This window comes from Pteropus medius, unplaced genomic scaffold (assembly GCF_902729225.1).
Source record: "Pteropus medius unplaced genomic scaffold, Ma_sr-lr_union100, whole genome shotgun sequence".
NCBI lineage: Eukaryota > Metazoa > Chordata > Mammalia > Chiroptera > Pteropodidae > Pteropus > Pteropus medius.
In genome coordinates, this window is record NW_024354500.1 from 18,205,770 (window position 1) to 18,218,317 (window position 12,548).

General features: G+C 33.5%; 1 pseudogene; it reads right to left on the bottom strand.

Moving 5' to 3' along the window:
* Positions 1-633: 633 nt before the first annotated feature.
* LOC120595286 (uncharacterized) lies at positions 634-752 on the bottom strand (annotated as a pseudogene).
* Between the last annotated feature and the right edge of the window lie 11,796 nt (positions 753-12,548).

The following is a 12,548-nucleotide window of genomic DNA, read 5'->3' on the forward strand; positions in this document are numbered from 1 at the left end:
CAGAATGAGCTATGACAAACTACCAATCCGTAATCCTAGGATTCTACCACCAGACATCTTGAATAGAAATCTCCAGTATCAAAACCTCTCAAGTGGGACCAGGGCTTCTGTACATTTTTTTAAGCACCAGAAGTAACTATGATGCTCAGACAGTGCTAACATAAATATAGGAATTTTTAAGGGCCTTGATTTGAAGCTGGGGAATGAGTAAAATGTTCTGTAGTTTGGAAAGAAAGGGTGAAGAATTGTTTAAAAAATGGAGTAATAATAATGTGTGCAAAAGTTAGTATTATTTACCAAATTCTATGCATTCTTCAAAGCCCAGCTCAAATTAACCTTCACGAATACCATTCTGATTCCACACGCTTTGTGTTGTAGCCCTGTCAGTCTCATTTCTGAAAATGTCCATCTCACAGGTTCACCTTTGTGCTTTTGCTCTGCCCCCTCCTTCATCTGGCAAAGTAAAGACTAATCAAAAGGTGAGACCAAAGGAAAAGTATCCAAATCTAAACAAACCATATATACACATGTAAGTGCCTTTTCTAGCACCCTTTCTGTAAACATTTCCACATAAATGTTCCACATATTACAGCTGAATTAATCACTCCCATTTCTATATTCTTTTTTTTTTAATTCCTACAGCACCCAGTCTTCCTAGGTGGTCTCCCCTCCAAATACTAACCAGGCCCGACCCTGCTTAGCTTCCGAGATCAGATGGGATCAGGTTTATTCAGGGTGGCATGGCCATAGACCCCATTTCTCTATTCTGACAGCATTTATTTCAAGTCACTTTTATAGATTATTTATTGTACAGTATAGAGTTAGTTGTTTTTGCTTAGTTGTAATATGATTTCCTTAAATAAAAACCTACGTCTTAATACTTTTTGCATCTCTAAAACACTAGCACAGTGTCTAGCAAATAAACCTGTACGAATATCTGTTTCATTATGCTGAAACTCATCTGATATTTTGTACTTTTTTAGTAGCACTTACTATAAATCTTTCTATTAATATCATGCAGGAATGTATATTTCTGAACATTTGAGAATGTAATATCTGTTACTTGTCTGGAAATTCCTTGAAAGAGGAAATTGAGTGTTATTCTCATCTGAATCCACCCACCGCCTCCCATAGACTATAGCACTTTTCATGTTCATTGATTTGGGACTGGCTTAATTGTATCCAAGACCAATTATTAGGACAATAGGTTATAAGGAAAAGATTTTGGAAAACACTGAATGTCGTAATAAAAGTATTGACTTGATTCAGGAGAGAATGAAATCTCATTATGGTTCCTTGAAGGGAAAAAAATGAGGTATTGTGGGAAAGAAAGCTTTTCTGCTCCTTGTTAGTTGTAAAATTTGATAAATTCTCATAACTTTTCTACATCTCAATTTTTTTCAATTTTGAAATGAGAGAATTGGACTATGTCAGTGGATCCCAGACTTTATTGATAATCGAAATCGACTGGGGAAATGTATTAAAAATAGATTCCTTGTTTCCACCCAAGTTTGACTAAATTTGAATCTCTGGGAATGGACCACAGCAATCCATATTTTTAAAACATCCTCAGCCGTTTCTAATAATCAGCCAAGTATGGTCCATGGAGCAGTAGCATCAGCATCACCTGGGAACGTAAAAATGCAAATTGTTGATGTCCATCCATACTCACTGAATCAGAAACTTGGGGGTGGAGCCCAGCAATCTATGTTTTAACAATTCATGCAGATAATCCTGATGTAATAAGTTTGAGAATCATTGAAATAGATGATGGTTAAAAATTTAAATTAGTTAATTATATAATCAAGTGCAAGCAGAAAAATCAAGAAGAGTCTAGAGGAAGTGTATCCAGATCTAAATAAAATGCTGGGTAAATATGTAGATGCTTCTTCTGGCATGGAAAAGATTAACTTGAGTTTTGCCTTTAACCATAATAGAAATTATTATACTCAGCTTCCAAATATTAGATTATGTTACCTTTTCTTAGAAGTGTGTTTTTACCTCCATGCCCAGACAGCACTAAATATCTAATTCTGTCTCTCCTTCTACTCCAATGACATCCTCTGTAGATCTTATTATAGCACTTGCAATACAGTATTGCTATAATTTATTCTCAATTTCTTATGAACAAGGACTATTTCTTGTTATCTCTATAAGCCTACCATATAATATAGTGTCTGACCCCTTCTGAACATTCCAGAATGTTTAAGAAATGAGTAAAGTGATAGACCCTAAGCAAAGGAGGTACACAAATGTGATTCTAATGGACCATCTTTGTTGACTCTAGTCAAATCAAGATTATTAGGTGATTTAAAAACTTCCACTTCAAATAAAAATGCCAGTTTTTAATTGATGATACAACACTTCATAATTACTTGGGAATAAGTAAAGCTATAATAAAAACGTTACCAAAAATATAAATATCTAGTAGTCAGCTTTGACTAAATAATCTGAAACCACTAAGCTACCTCAGATTTTGGCTTGACACAATCATTATTGTAAGCTGGAAGCTTAAAATGTCTCTTAAGAGATACCTGAATTGTTACAATAATATAAAAATGAAGCAGAGACTAAAATTTTTTGTTAAGCAGTTGTTGGGAAAACATTTTTCCTAAGTTGCAGATATATAAACATTTGCACATGTTTTAAAGATTGAAATTCAAAGTCCATTATTTTAATGACTAACAGCTGTCTGGTAGGGAAAAAGATGCCTTGTCATTGTTAAATTTGAGCAGAAATTTGTTTATTAGGAAAACATTTTCAAATTTTTAGAAATATGAACAATAGTGTGAAAAGCCTTATTTCATAGGAGAAAAACACGGCTTTATTATTCTTCCTTTGATTAAAATTTTTAATTCATAATACTATAAGTTTTAGCCTATCCTCAGGTCTACTTTTCTTTCTTGTGATAAGATATATCTGATTTTTCAAGGTTAATAAGAAACAAAAATTGATTCATGTATTTTCATCTAATTTAGGAAACATCTATTCTGTATATACTCGAATATGGCACTTTTCAACCATTTTTTTCTTTCAATTACATGTTTTCCTTTTGCACAGAGCAATCTAAAATGAATGTTATTATTTCATTTTTGTAAAGTTCTTTCTAATCAATTCATGACACTTGCACAATTTTATTACTCTTTGGTATGTAGTTGTTATATCCAATTATTTCACATAAATTATTATATCATCTGAGGCCAATGATTAATTTATTAATATGAAGCTACCCATCGTCTGTCCTGTACAGTGTATTCTGAGCTGGTGTTGAAAAAAACCTTGTTAAACTCCAGCATCACCTCTCTTTTGAAAGCTGTTTCTTTGGAGACATGAAGGGAATAGGCTCTGGCTTAGTTTACCAGCCTCTGCCATGAAGTCTTTCCAATAAATTCTATTACTCCCTAACCCAAATATTGTACTTTTTTTTTTCGCATGGAAAGTTTCTGGCCCTAGTCAAAAGCACTGTCTTCTTTCAACTAATTCCACCTTAGAAACTACTGCTTCAAGATGACAGCCAGTAACTGTGCTTTGGGTAAAGAAGCCTCAAGCTGTCACTGACAGCTGGAATTCTCAGAGGTGTCCAATAAATTCCAGAACTTCTACTGCTTTTATGTGGTAGATCTTAGCTATAAGAGAGGATACAACTAGAACTCCTGGTTAAATTGAAAATGCCTGCATCATCTTTTATTGTCATTTCACCATATTATTCAATTATTTAACCTTTAGGATAAAGATGACACTATTGCCTCCCCCCTTAGGAAAATTGTTTTGCTAGTGATTTTAAAAAATGTAGAGTGACTCATTTAATTTCCCTTTGTGATCAGAAACAAGTGCTTTGAGAGAGTTGGCTGCAACTAGAAGTTCAATCTGTGGTCACTAAAAAAACTGATGGTAACTGGACCCAAGTAGTGGACTCGATAGTGTATTGCCCCTTCTTGTACCTCCTCTTCTAACCTGTCCCAAGAGAAAAGTGAGTAAATGTCTTGGGTCAATAATTCTTCATAATGATGATAAAAAAAAAAAAATGCTAAAGTCTTGAATACTCCAACTAAGTCTAAGATTCACGATGACCTTGAATAAAATATTGAGGCCCATAGAATAATCCTGAATAAAGTATATTTATTCAGAATTTAGAGTGTTCCTATTTCATTCTCAACAAATATAATTTGCTCCATCTTTGTCTTCCTTTTAAAAAGACAAATATCAGAGAATTCTGTCTTCTTCATTCTGAGTTTATTATAAAGTAAAGATTGGATTGAGATTCAAAATTCTATATCTAAATAAATGACATGCTTTGGAAAAATGTAGGTATATTTCTTCTCTGAAAGTCAATCCTTAAGAGAAATAAATTAAGCATCACTCTCAAAGAAACTCTAACCCAAAGATAATGGTATAAGAAAGAGTATTTGTTTTGCTTTCTTAAAAGTGAAGTAAAACTACTCTAAGATTATTTTTCTTCTAAAATTTTAAAGGTTTAAGTATTAAAACCATTAAAGAATTTTGTGGGGAAAAAATTTTAAAAAACAATTCAAAATGTTAACATTATTTACCTCTGCAAGATTTTGATTGAATAGCTTTTTTTCCTTTCCTATATTTTCTAAATATATATAGTAAATTTATATCACTTCAAAAATCAGAACATATAAAGTCCATTACATAGCCTTAGAAATTTTAATGACATTTACTGTTTTCAAAATATTCAGTACATTTTCAGTTTTTTGGATGACAAAAATGACTCATCTTTTGTTCCTAATCTTACTCATATTCCCAAGGAGCCAGAATCAAGACACTCACTTGCATTTGAGTTCCTCAGACATGACTTTACAAGATCCTTGGCATGATTTCTTTTTATTTTCAAAAAACAATTTCTGGAAAAAAATCACAAGGGATTAGAGATGGTAAAGAATAGTACCAGAAAAAAATAAAGAAAAAATTACTTTGTTCACATGAAATCAAGAGCTTATATTTTAAAATTCATCACCTCAAAAATTATTCATCTATAAGATCTCTCCATCAGTCACAAAGGTAAATAAAAAAGTTTTCACTAGGCCTATTCTCAAAACAGACTCAAGGGTAAAATCAAGAGCAGGAATTATGACTAAAGATTACACTTGGGATAAACAAAAGAGAGAGAGAGAGAGAGAGAAAACATTTTATGGCCTCTGTTTCTGAGCCCATTCACACAAACCCTAACTACTGTATACCATTTTCCACAGACTCTTACTAGAGAATTTGTCCAAGAATCAGTTAATTCTAGAAAATGTCCTTGTTAAAACATTTTACTGCTAGCAAAGATTTGGATATTTCCTTTCTATCTCTTTTCCCTTATTCTTACCCCCAAAGTTTTATTGCACTGGTTCCACTAAACCAAGGAGAGTGGGCACCTTCCTAGAGTTTGATGTGGAAGACCCCATCCTGTGTATAGCTCTCTCACTAAAACATTGTCCCACAAAGTTCAGTGGGTGTTAACTTCGGAGTTTGAAAGAGAAATAATTAATATCTCACGAGTCTCCAACTGCAAGAGTATGAATGTTAAGGGTCAGATTTGAGAGCCTATTATCCAAGAGAAGGAAATGAAAAGAGCAGTAAGAACTGCCTAATATATTCTCAGAAAGTAAGTTAACATTCTTCAGAGAAGACATTTTTCACCTAAGAATTATTTTTCTTAAAAAAAAAAATAGGAGAAATATTATTTGTAAAATCAGAAACCACAAGCTGCAAATCTTAACATTTTTGGTAGTAATCTATTTAGGCATGCTAATTAACAATTAGAAATGTGTTCTTTCATGTTTCAGTAATCATTTTACCACTTCAGAAGCATTGTAGATGTGATGGAGTTTAAGGCTTTCATTTCTATGTATTTAAAATTTTTGGTTATTCATTTTTTAAAAAACAAGTTTATTTCACAGCTTTATTTTACCTGAGTTTATGTAAGAATTCGTGGACATCTAATCAATTTAAATTACTGAATATAAAGTGAAAAAGGCAACAAATTGTCAGGATATTCCAAATATTAGGATGATTAGAGTGAATTTTTTAATTATTATCTAGAACCATGGTATTATGAGGAAATTGTCTATATCTGCATTGCAGACATTGACAAATCATTCAAATTAAGAAAAAATTCCCTAAACTGTCATTTGGCAGAAAAAAGGGCTGTGTTTACATAACTACTCAATTGGTTGGAGCAAGAGCCACCATCAATCAAAAAGTCATTTGTATAAACAACATCCAACGACAGAATGAATGTGTTTTGTTTTTTTCTCACTGAATTTACTAGTTGATTTGGCATCTTATAAACATGCAGTCTGAAAGACAGGGGAATTGACTGGGAAAATCTGGGAATATAAACAAAAATATTAAGTCATTTTGGAAATTATTTAGAAATGAAAAATGGATCAGTAGCTTGCTCGTATCAGGCCAGATTAGTGTAGAGATATTAAAACCATGCGCTGGTGATATTATTGATATACTAATAAGTTCAACAGTAGAAAATTCAATACATCTTTCCTGTTCTTCCCTCCAACAAATACCAAATTGAACTTGATGGACAACAAAACTTTGCAGAAAATATTGGCATTCTATGTTTCTTTTCTCGTTTATTAAACAGCCAGTTCTGCTTTCACAATTTTTAAATTCATTCTATTTATATCACTACAAAATAGTAATACACACCAAGTTATTTTTCATCAACCAAGAGATACTATTTGCCATTATGATGACCTCATGATTTGATTGTCACCAGACAAAAACTGGGTGAGGTCTAAGGGCTGTAAAAAGTAATTTGATTCTTTCACTGTTGCTTCTAGACAGGAATCCTGTTTTCTCTATTATGATTCCCAGGATGCTTTTGACTCCCATCAGAATTAGCAGTGGATACAGAAGCCTCTGGTGTTGAGCTTTTGAAACAGTGATTCCCTTTATTCATCATAGGAAATAAAAGCAGATATATGTTCTGGCTGCCCACTGGCTCCTGTCCCTGGATAGAAGGATCTTTAATGATTAAAAAAGATATAATTTAAAACACTTTTATTTCACATTTGAATGAAAATAAACATTTGTAAAGATATATGTGAGTATGACATGTACATACAAGCAATATGGGTTTATGAACACAGAAAATGGTCAAAGTATAAAAGAAGCATTAAACTAAAAATAGTTGCCACTATTGCTCAATTTTATGAAATTGTCAGAATATGCTAAACTCTACTGATTGACATTCATGTATTAACATATGTACAAACATACATAGAGCTATGTGTACACAAGGCTTTCTTTAAAATGAATGGTTTGTTTTTAATCAACTTTTATTTTGGAATAATTGTAGATTATTATTAGAAGAATTGCAATAATAGTACAGAAAATTCCCATATACCCTGGTTTCAGTTTCCCCTAATTTCTTCTCACTTTGCTGTGGTATATTTGTCAAAACGAAGAAACCAACATTGTTATATTATTATTAACTGAACTCCAGACTTTACGCAGATTTCACCAGTTTTTCCATTAATGTCCAATTTCCACTTCAGTATCCAATCCAGGATTCCACAATACATTAATTTGTCATGTCTCTAATTAGGCTACTCTGGTCTGTGACAGTTTCTCAGTCTTTCTTCGTTGCCATGATCCTGACGGTTTTGAATTCTGTCATATATTTTATAGAACGCCATTCAGTTTGGGTCTGTCTAATGTTTTCCTTATAATTAGACTGAGGTTTTAGGTTTTTGGAAAGATTATGTAAAAGGCAAAGTGCCCTTTCATCACACCATATCAGGGGAATGTGATGCGAATGTGACTTTAACACTCGTGAGGCTAACCTTAATCATTTGGTTAAGGCGGTATTTGCCAAATTTCTTCATTGCAGAGTTGTTATTTTTCTTTTCATGCACTATTCTTTGGAAGTAGGCTCTAAATCTAACCCACACTTAAATGGGTGGGGGTATAAACTCTATCTCCTGGAGAGAGAATTATATACATATGTTATTTGGAATTTTTCTGTAAGGAAGATTTGTCTCTTTGACCCATTTTATTTATTTAATAATAGATTATTTAATATGGACTCATGGTCATTTATTTTATTTTTTAGATTACAACTTAATACGACTTTTGTTGCTCTAATTGTTCTAACTGCGACCACCAGAAGCTCCTGGTGTCTCTTGAACATGCCCCATCTTTTTGTTTCTGTTTTTCTTCTTATTTGTTTGTTTGTTTGCTTGGGGCTTCTTTTCTCACATTTTGTACTTTCTAGCACTGTAAAATTGTCCAGCCTGATCATATGTTATTCCTATCCCAGATCTAGAATCAGTCATTTCTCCAAGGACTCCTGGTTCATTCTAGTGTAGAAATGGTATTTAGAAATCATCGGCTGGATGGTAGGTAGAAATAAACAGATTTTTCACAGATTTAAGATCAATTGTCTTGAGAGGCTAACAATCATGTGTTGTCTTGTTTAGTTTCATAAGCGTAAATATGTCAGACTTTATCTTACTTCACTATTATTTCCCAAGAAAAAGATTAGTTACTACTTACTTTAGGTATAATTTTGAAGCTCACTATGTTGTTCAGAGGCCAATTTTTATAAATCCCACAGTTAATTTTCATAATTTCACATCTTTCTAAAAAAATCTCATCATTACTATACTGCATATTAGCCACATAGCCTTGGGCAAATTACTTAACCCTTCTATCCTACCTACCTCTCTGGATTCTTATTAAGATCAGTTGAGACTGCAGACATAGAAGTGTTTCATAAATTATAGTGTACTAAAAAATAGACACAAAGTCTTGGGATAATATAATTATTTATTTTTATTAGCAAATACCTCTATTAAGGGTAGACTATTTGACTGTTAAACCTTGTCATTGTGTTTCTTCTTAAACTGATTCTTTCTCATTATAGAAACAAATAAGTGCATAATTTATATAGTGTGGGTAGCCCAAGCCTTCTTAAAATTCATACATACCACATTTAGCAAATTACTCCCAAGACTGATATCCAGCTAGAAGGCGCCTATAGGTCCTAACAATTATTTGGGGTTGGTATCTGTTATGACCGGTGATTGATTTCTGTTCTAATTGGTGATGCATCTCTTATGATAATTGGTAGTTATGCCACACTGATTGTTGGATAAGTTATATTACCTTGTCCACACTTACTTACCTCTGACAGACAAATGAAACACAAACGATTATCTCTTTCCTCACTTCCCCACATCAATCTTACTCCATTGTCTGTTTCCTTTGGCCTGGCAGCCCCATGGCTCTGTACACACAGCTCTAATATTGCCTTAAGATTGTGCTTAAGTGTCTCAGCAGAAGACAATTAGGTGGCCCTAACTACAGACAAGAAGGAGGAAGAGACAGACAAAGGGATGATATGTGTTATTACAACATAAGGACTGGTAAGTCTCTCTTGGGCTCTACAATGTATGGAGTAATTTGGCAACATAAATTCTAAAAAACTCAAGCTTTCCTAAGCAATTTCTTCAAAAAAACAGCAGCATAATTTGGTTATATGAATTTTTGTGAGTTTAAAGGAAGTTTACATTTATTATTTGTGCTTAATAAATACTAAAATATACTAAAAATTTCTCAAAAAATAGTATAATCTAATGACTATGATAATTCAGAAATGTAATGCAATAGGAAGAAACTGTGACCAAGGCAAAAACACTTGCAATTTGTCAAAGAATGGCTGTGAGGACTAAATAAAGTAACGTTGTGATAACCTGTTAACATAGTGTTGGCACAAAGCAGTTCCAGAATAAATGCTTGGTCCTTCACTACTAAATTTACGATATAAATGCTATTTTATGTTGAAACTGTGAATCACATTAAATTTTCTCTAATATAGCAATGTTGCCAAATAACATGTGGTTACATCTCAGGAATTAGCATTTTCCACTAATAAAAAGAGGTAGTGATGAAGTACAAAATTACAGCACAAGCAATGACCCTGTGTGTATGGAGGAAATATTCATGCCAAACACAAGCATTCTCTTTAATTCAAATCTGTAAACTCTATCAACAGAAACCCTTAAGAAAAAAAATCATCTTCGTGCAAGAAAAACGTTATACCAAAGTCCCATGATACTTTAAAATAGATTTTTATAAATATACGATTCATTTATTTTATATCATCACTGAATCTTTCCAACACACAAGGCAAAATCTTGGTAAAACAGTTTCTACCCTCAAATAGCTTACCATCTAAATTAAAACCCTCACCTTCCAACTCATCCTCGCCAGTATCTCCTCTCTCCATGTATCACTCGTTTCACAAATCTGGAAGTCACCTCTGAAATGTCCCTCACTCTAAAACCAACTCCTGATAATATTATTTTCTGAATATCTCTTAAATACATCTTTCTCCATGTCACTTCCCTCAACTCTAGTTCTTCTCGCCTCTGGCTCTCTGTGGCTGAGAACTCAGGCAGAAAAGTCATATTGTTAAAGTTTGAATCCTGGCTCTGCCATTTAACACATTTGGAACCTTGGGAAAATAACTTATCTTCCCTGTATCTCAGTTTCCTCATTTTTAAATGGGGGGAAAAATAGCTTACCTTATTGTGAAGATTTCACTAGCTATTGTAGGTAAAGCGCTTAAAAGAGAGACTGGCAATTTTAAGTACTTGATAAATTTTAGTCTTCCTTACTGCAAAAACCTACCAAGGTTACCTGTATTTTTGTCCCCTCCCCCCCCTTTTTTTTGATATAGCCAAAACAATTTCTTTTATCTTATAATAATATTCTAATTCTGTCAATATTTTAATCTCAATACTTCAATGACTTCCCACTATTCTTGTGATTAATCAAAACCCCTAATAACACCTATAATTCCCTGCATAGTCTGGCCTTTCTGTATCTCTCTCTGTTTTTTCCTTTTTCAATATCATTCAACTTTTGTTGAACTCATGATGCCTAACAAGCAACTCTTCAGTCTCAATGGCTTATAACTCCTAAGATTCATTTATCATTCGCTATACACATCAACTCTGGACCCACTAAATCTCTGTTACTCTTCTCTAGGCTGTGATTCTCACTACTGTCTTCACAACTGGGAACGAAGGCCTAAAAGATCAGCTCCTATCCAGTGCACACTGTGCTATCAAGGCAGAGAGAAGGAGAAAGAAGGCTCAGGATAAGCCACACCATTGCATTTAAAGTTCTGGCCCACACATGAAAAATGTAATGTCTACTCATATCTCATTGTCTAAAGAATGTCAGATGGCCAAGTCTCAAAGTCATTGGGGCAAGGGCAAGGGCAGATAGGGAATGAATAATTGTAAAAATATATATGTAATTCACCATACTTTCTGAGCTCCAAGAACACTGGATTGTCCTCTTCATTCCTTGTGTGCCAGCTTCTTGCATTAGGTCCTTTCCATATGCAGTTTTCCCCCACCTGGCATGTTCTCCTTCCTGCTCCTCATTTTCCTTCACTTATCTAAAACCTATCCACCTTTCAATTTTAGTTTAAATATCACGGCCTCAGGGAATCGCAATGCATACCTAAGTTTCCTACTATTAGATTTTCTAATAGCCTTCTACAATTTTCTTTCATAGTACTCATCAAAATAGTAAGTACAGAAATAATGAACTATTTGGTTCTTCAATGTCTTCCTCCCCTACTTCTAAATATAAATTTGAATAAAGTTGAATGCTATTTGGGGACAGAAGGGTGTTAAATTTCTTCTGACAGATCAGCATTCGAGTCATACTTGAATTATCTACTTGCACACTAAGGCCATTGAGATTGTGATGATTAATTTTATTTGTCAGCTTGACTGAGCTAAGGGATGCTCTAATACCTGCTAAAGTATTATTTCTGGGTGTGTCTGTGAGGGTGTTTCGGGAAGAGATTAACATTCCAATGGTGAACTGAGTAAAGAAGATTGCCTTCACAAATGCAAATAAGCATCACCCAACCCCTTGAGGACTTGAATAAAATACAAAGACTCAGGAAGGGCAATTTCACTCTCTGCTTTTGCTGAGACATCCATTTTCTGTCCTCAGACAGCAGAGCCTCCTGATCAGGACTTTGGACTCAAACTGTGACTTATACCATTAGCTTCCCTTGTGCCAATACATCTTATTACTTTGGTTTCTCTGAAGAACCCTGAGTAATACAGAGATTCACTTCTTGATTAGCCAAAGCCCAACAGAGACTTAAGGCAAGTATGTAAATTAATCCAGTTTTCATCTCTACTTTTATTTCATTGTGGAGACACAGCCCAGAGGACTTTGGAATTATGACAACAGTAAAAATCAAGATTAACTTGCAAGCAATAATAAAAACAAATTATAGGTACTACAGTAACAGGAAATGTTTTGGAATGTCAAAGATTTTGAAGAATAACATTATTTCCATTCTGTTTTCTCTCAAGATTCTTGAACTATTTTTTAGAATACAGGAAAAACTAGTTAGAAGCAAGCTTTGAATCTCTGTGTTATTTATGGTATACTCCCTTTCTGTATTGAAAGCATCAGGGACTTTATGCTAGATTTATTTGCATATTCCTTAAAATACATATTTTTAAAAAAAGAACAAC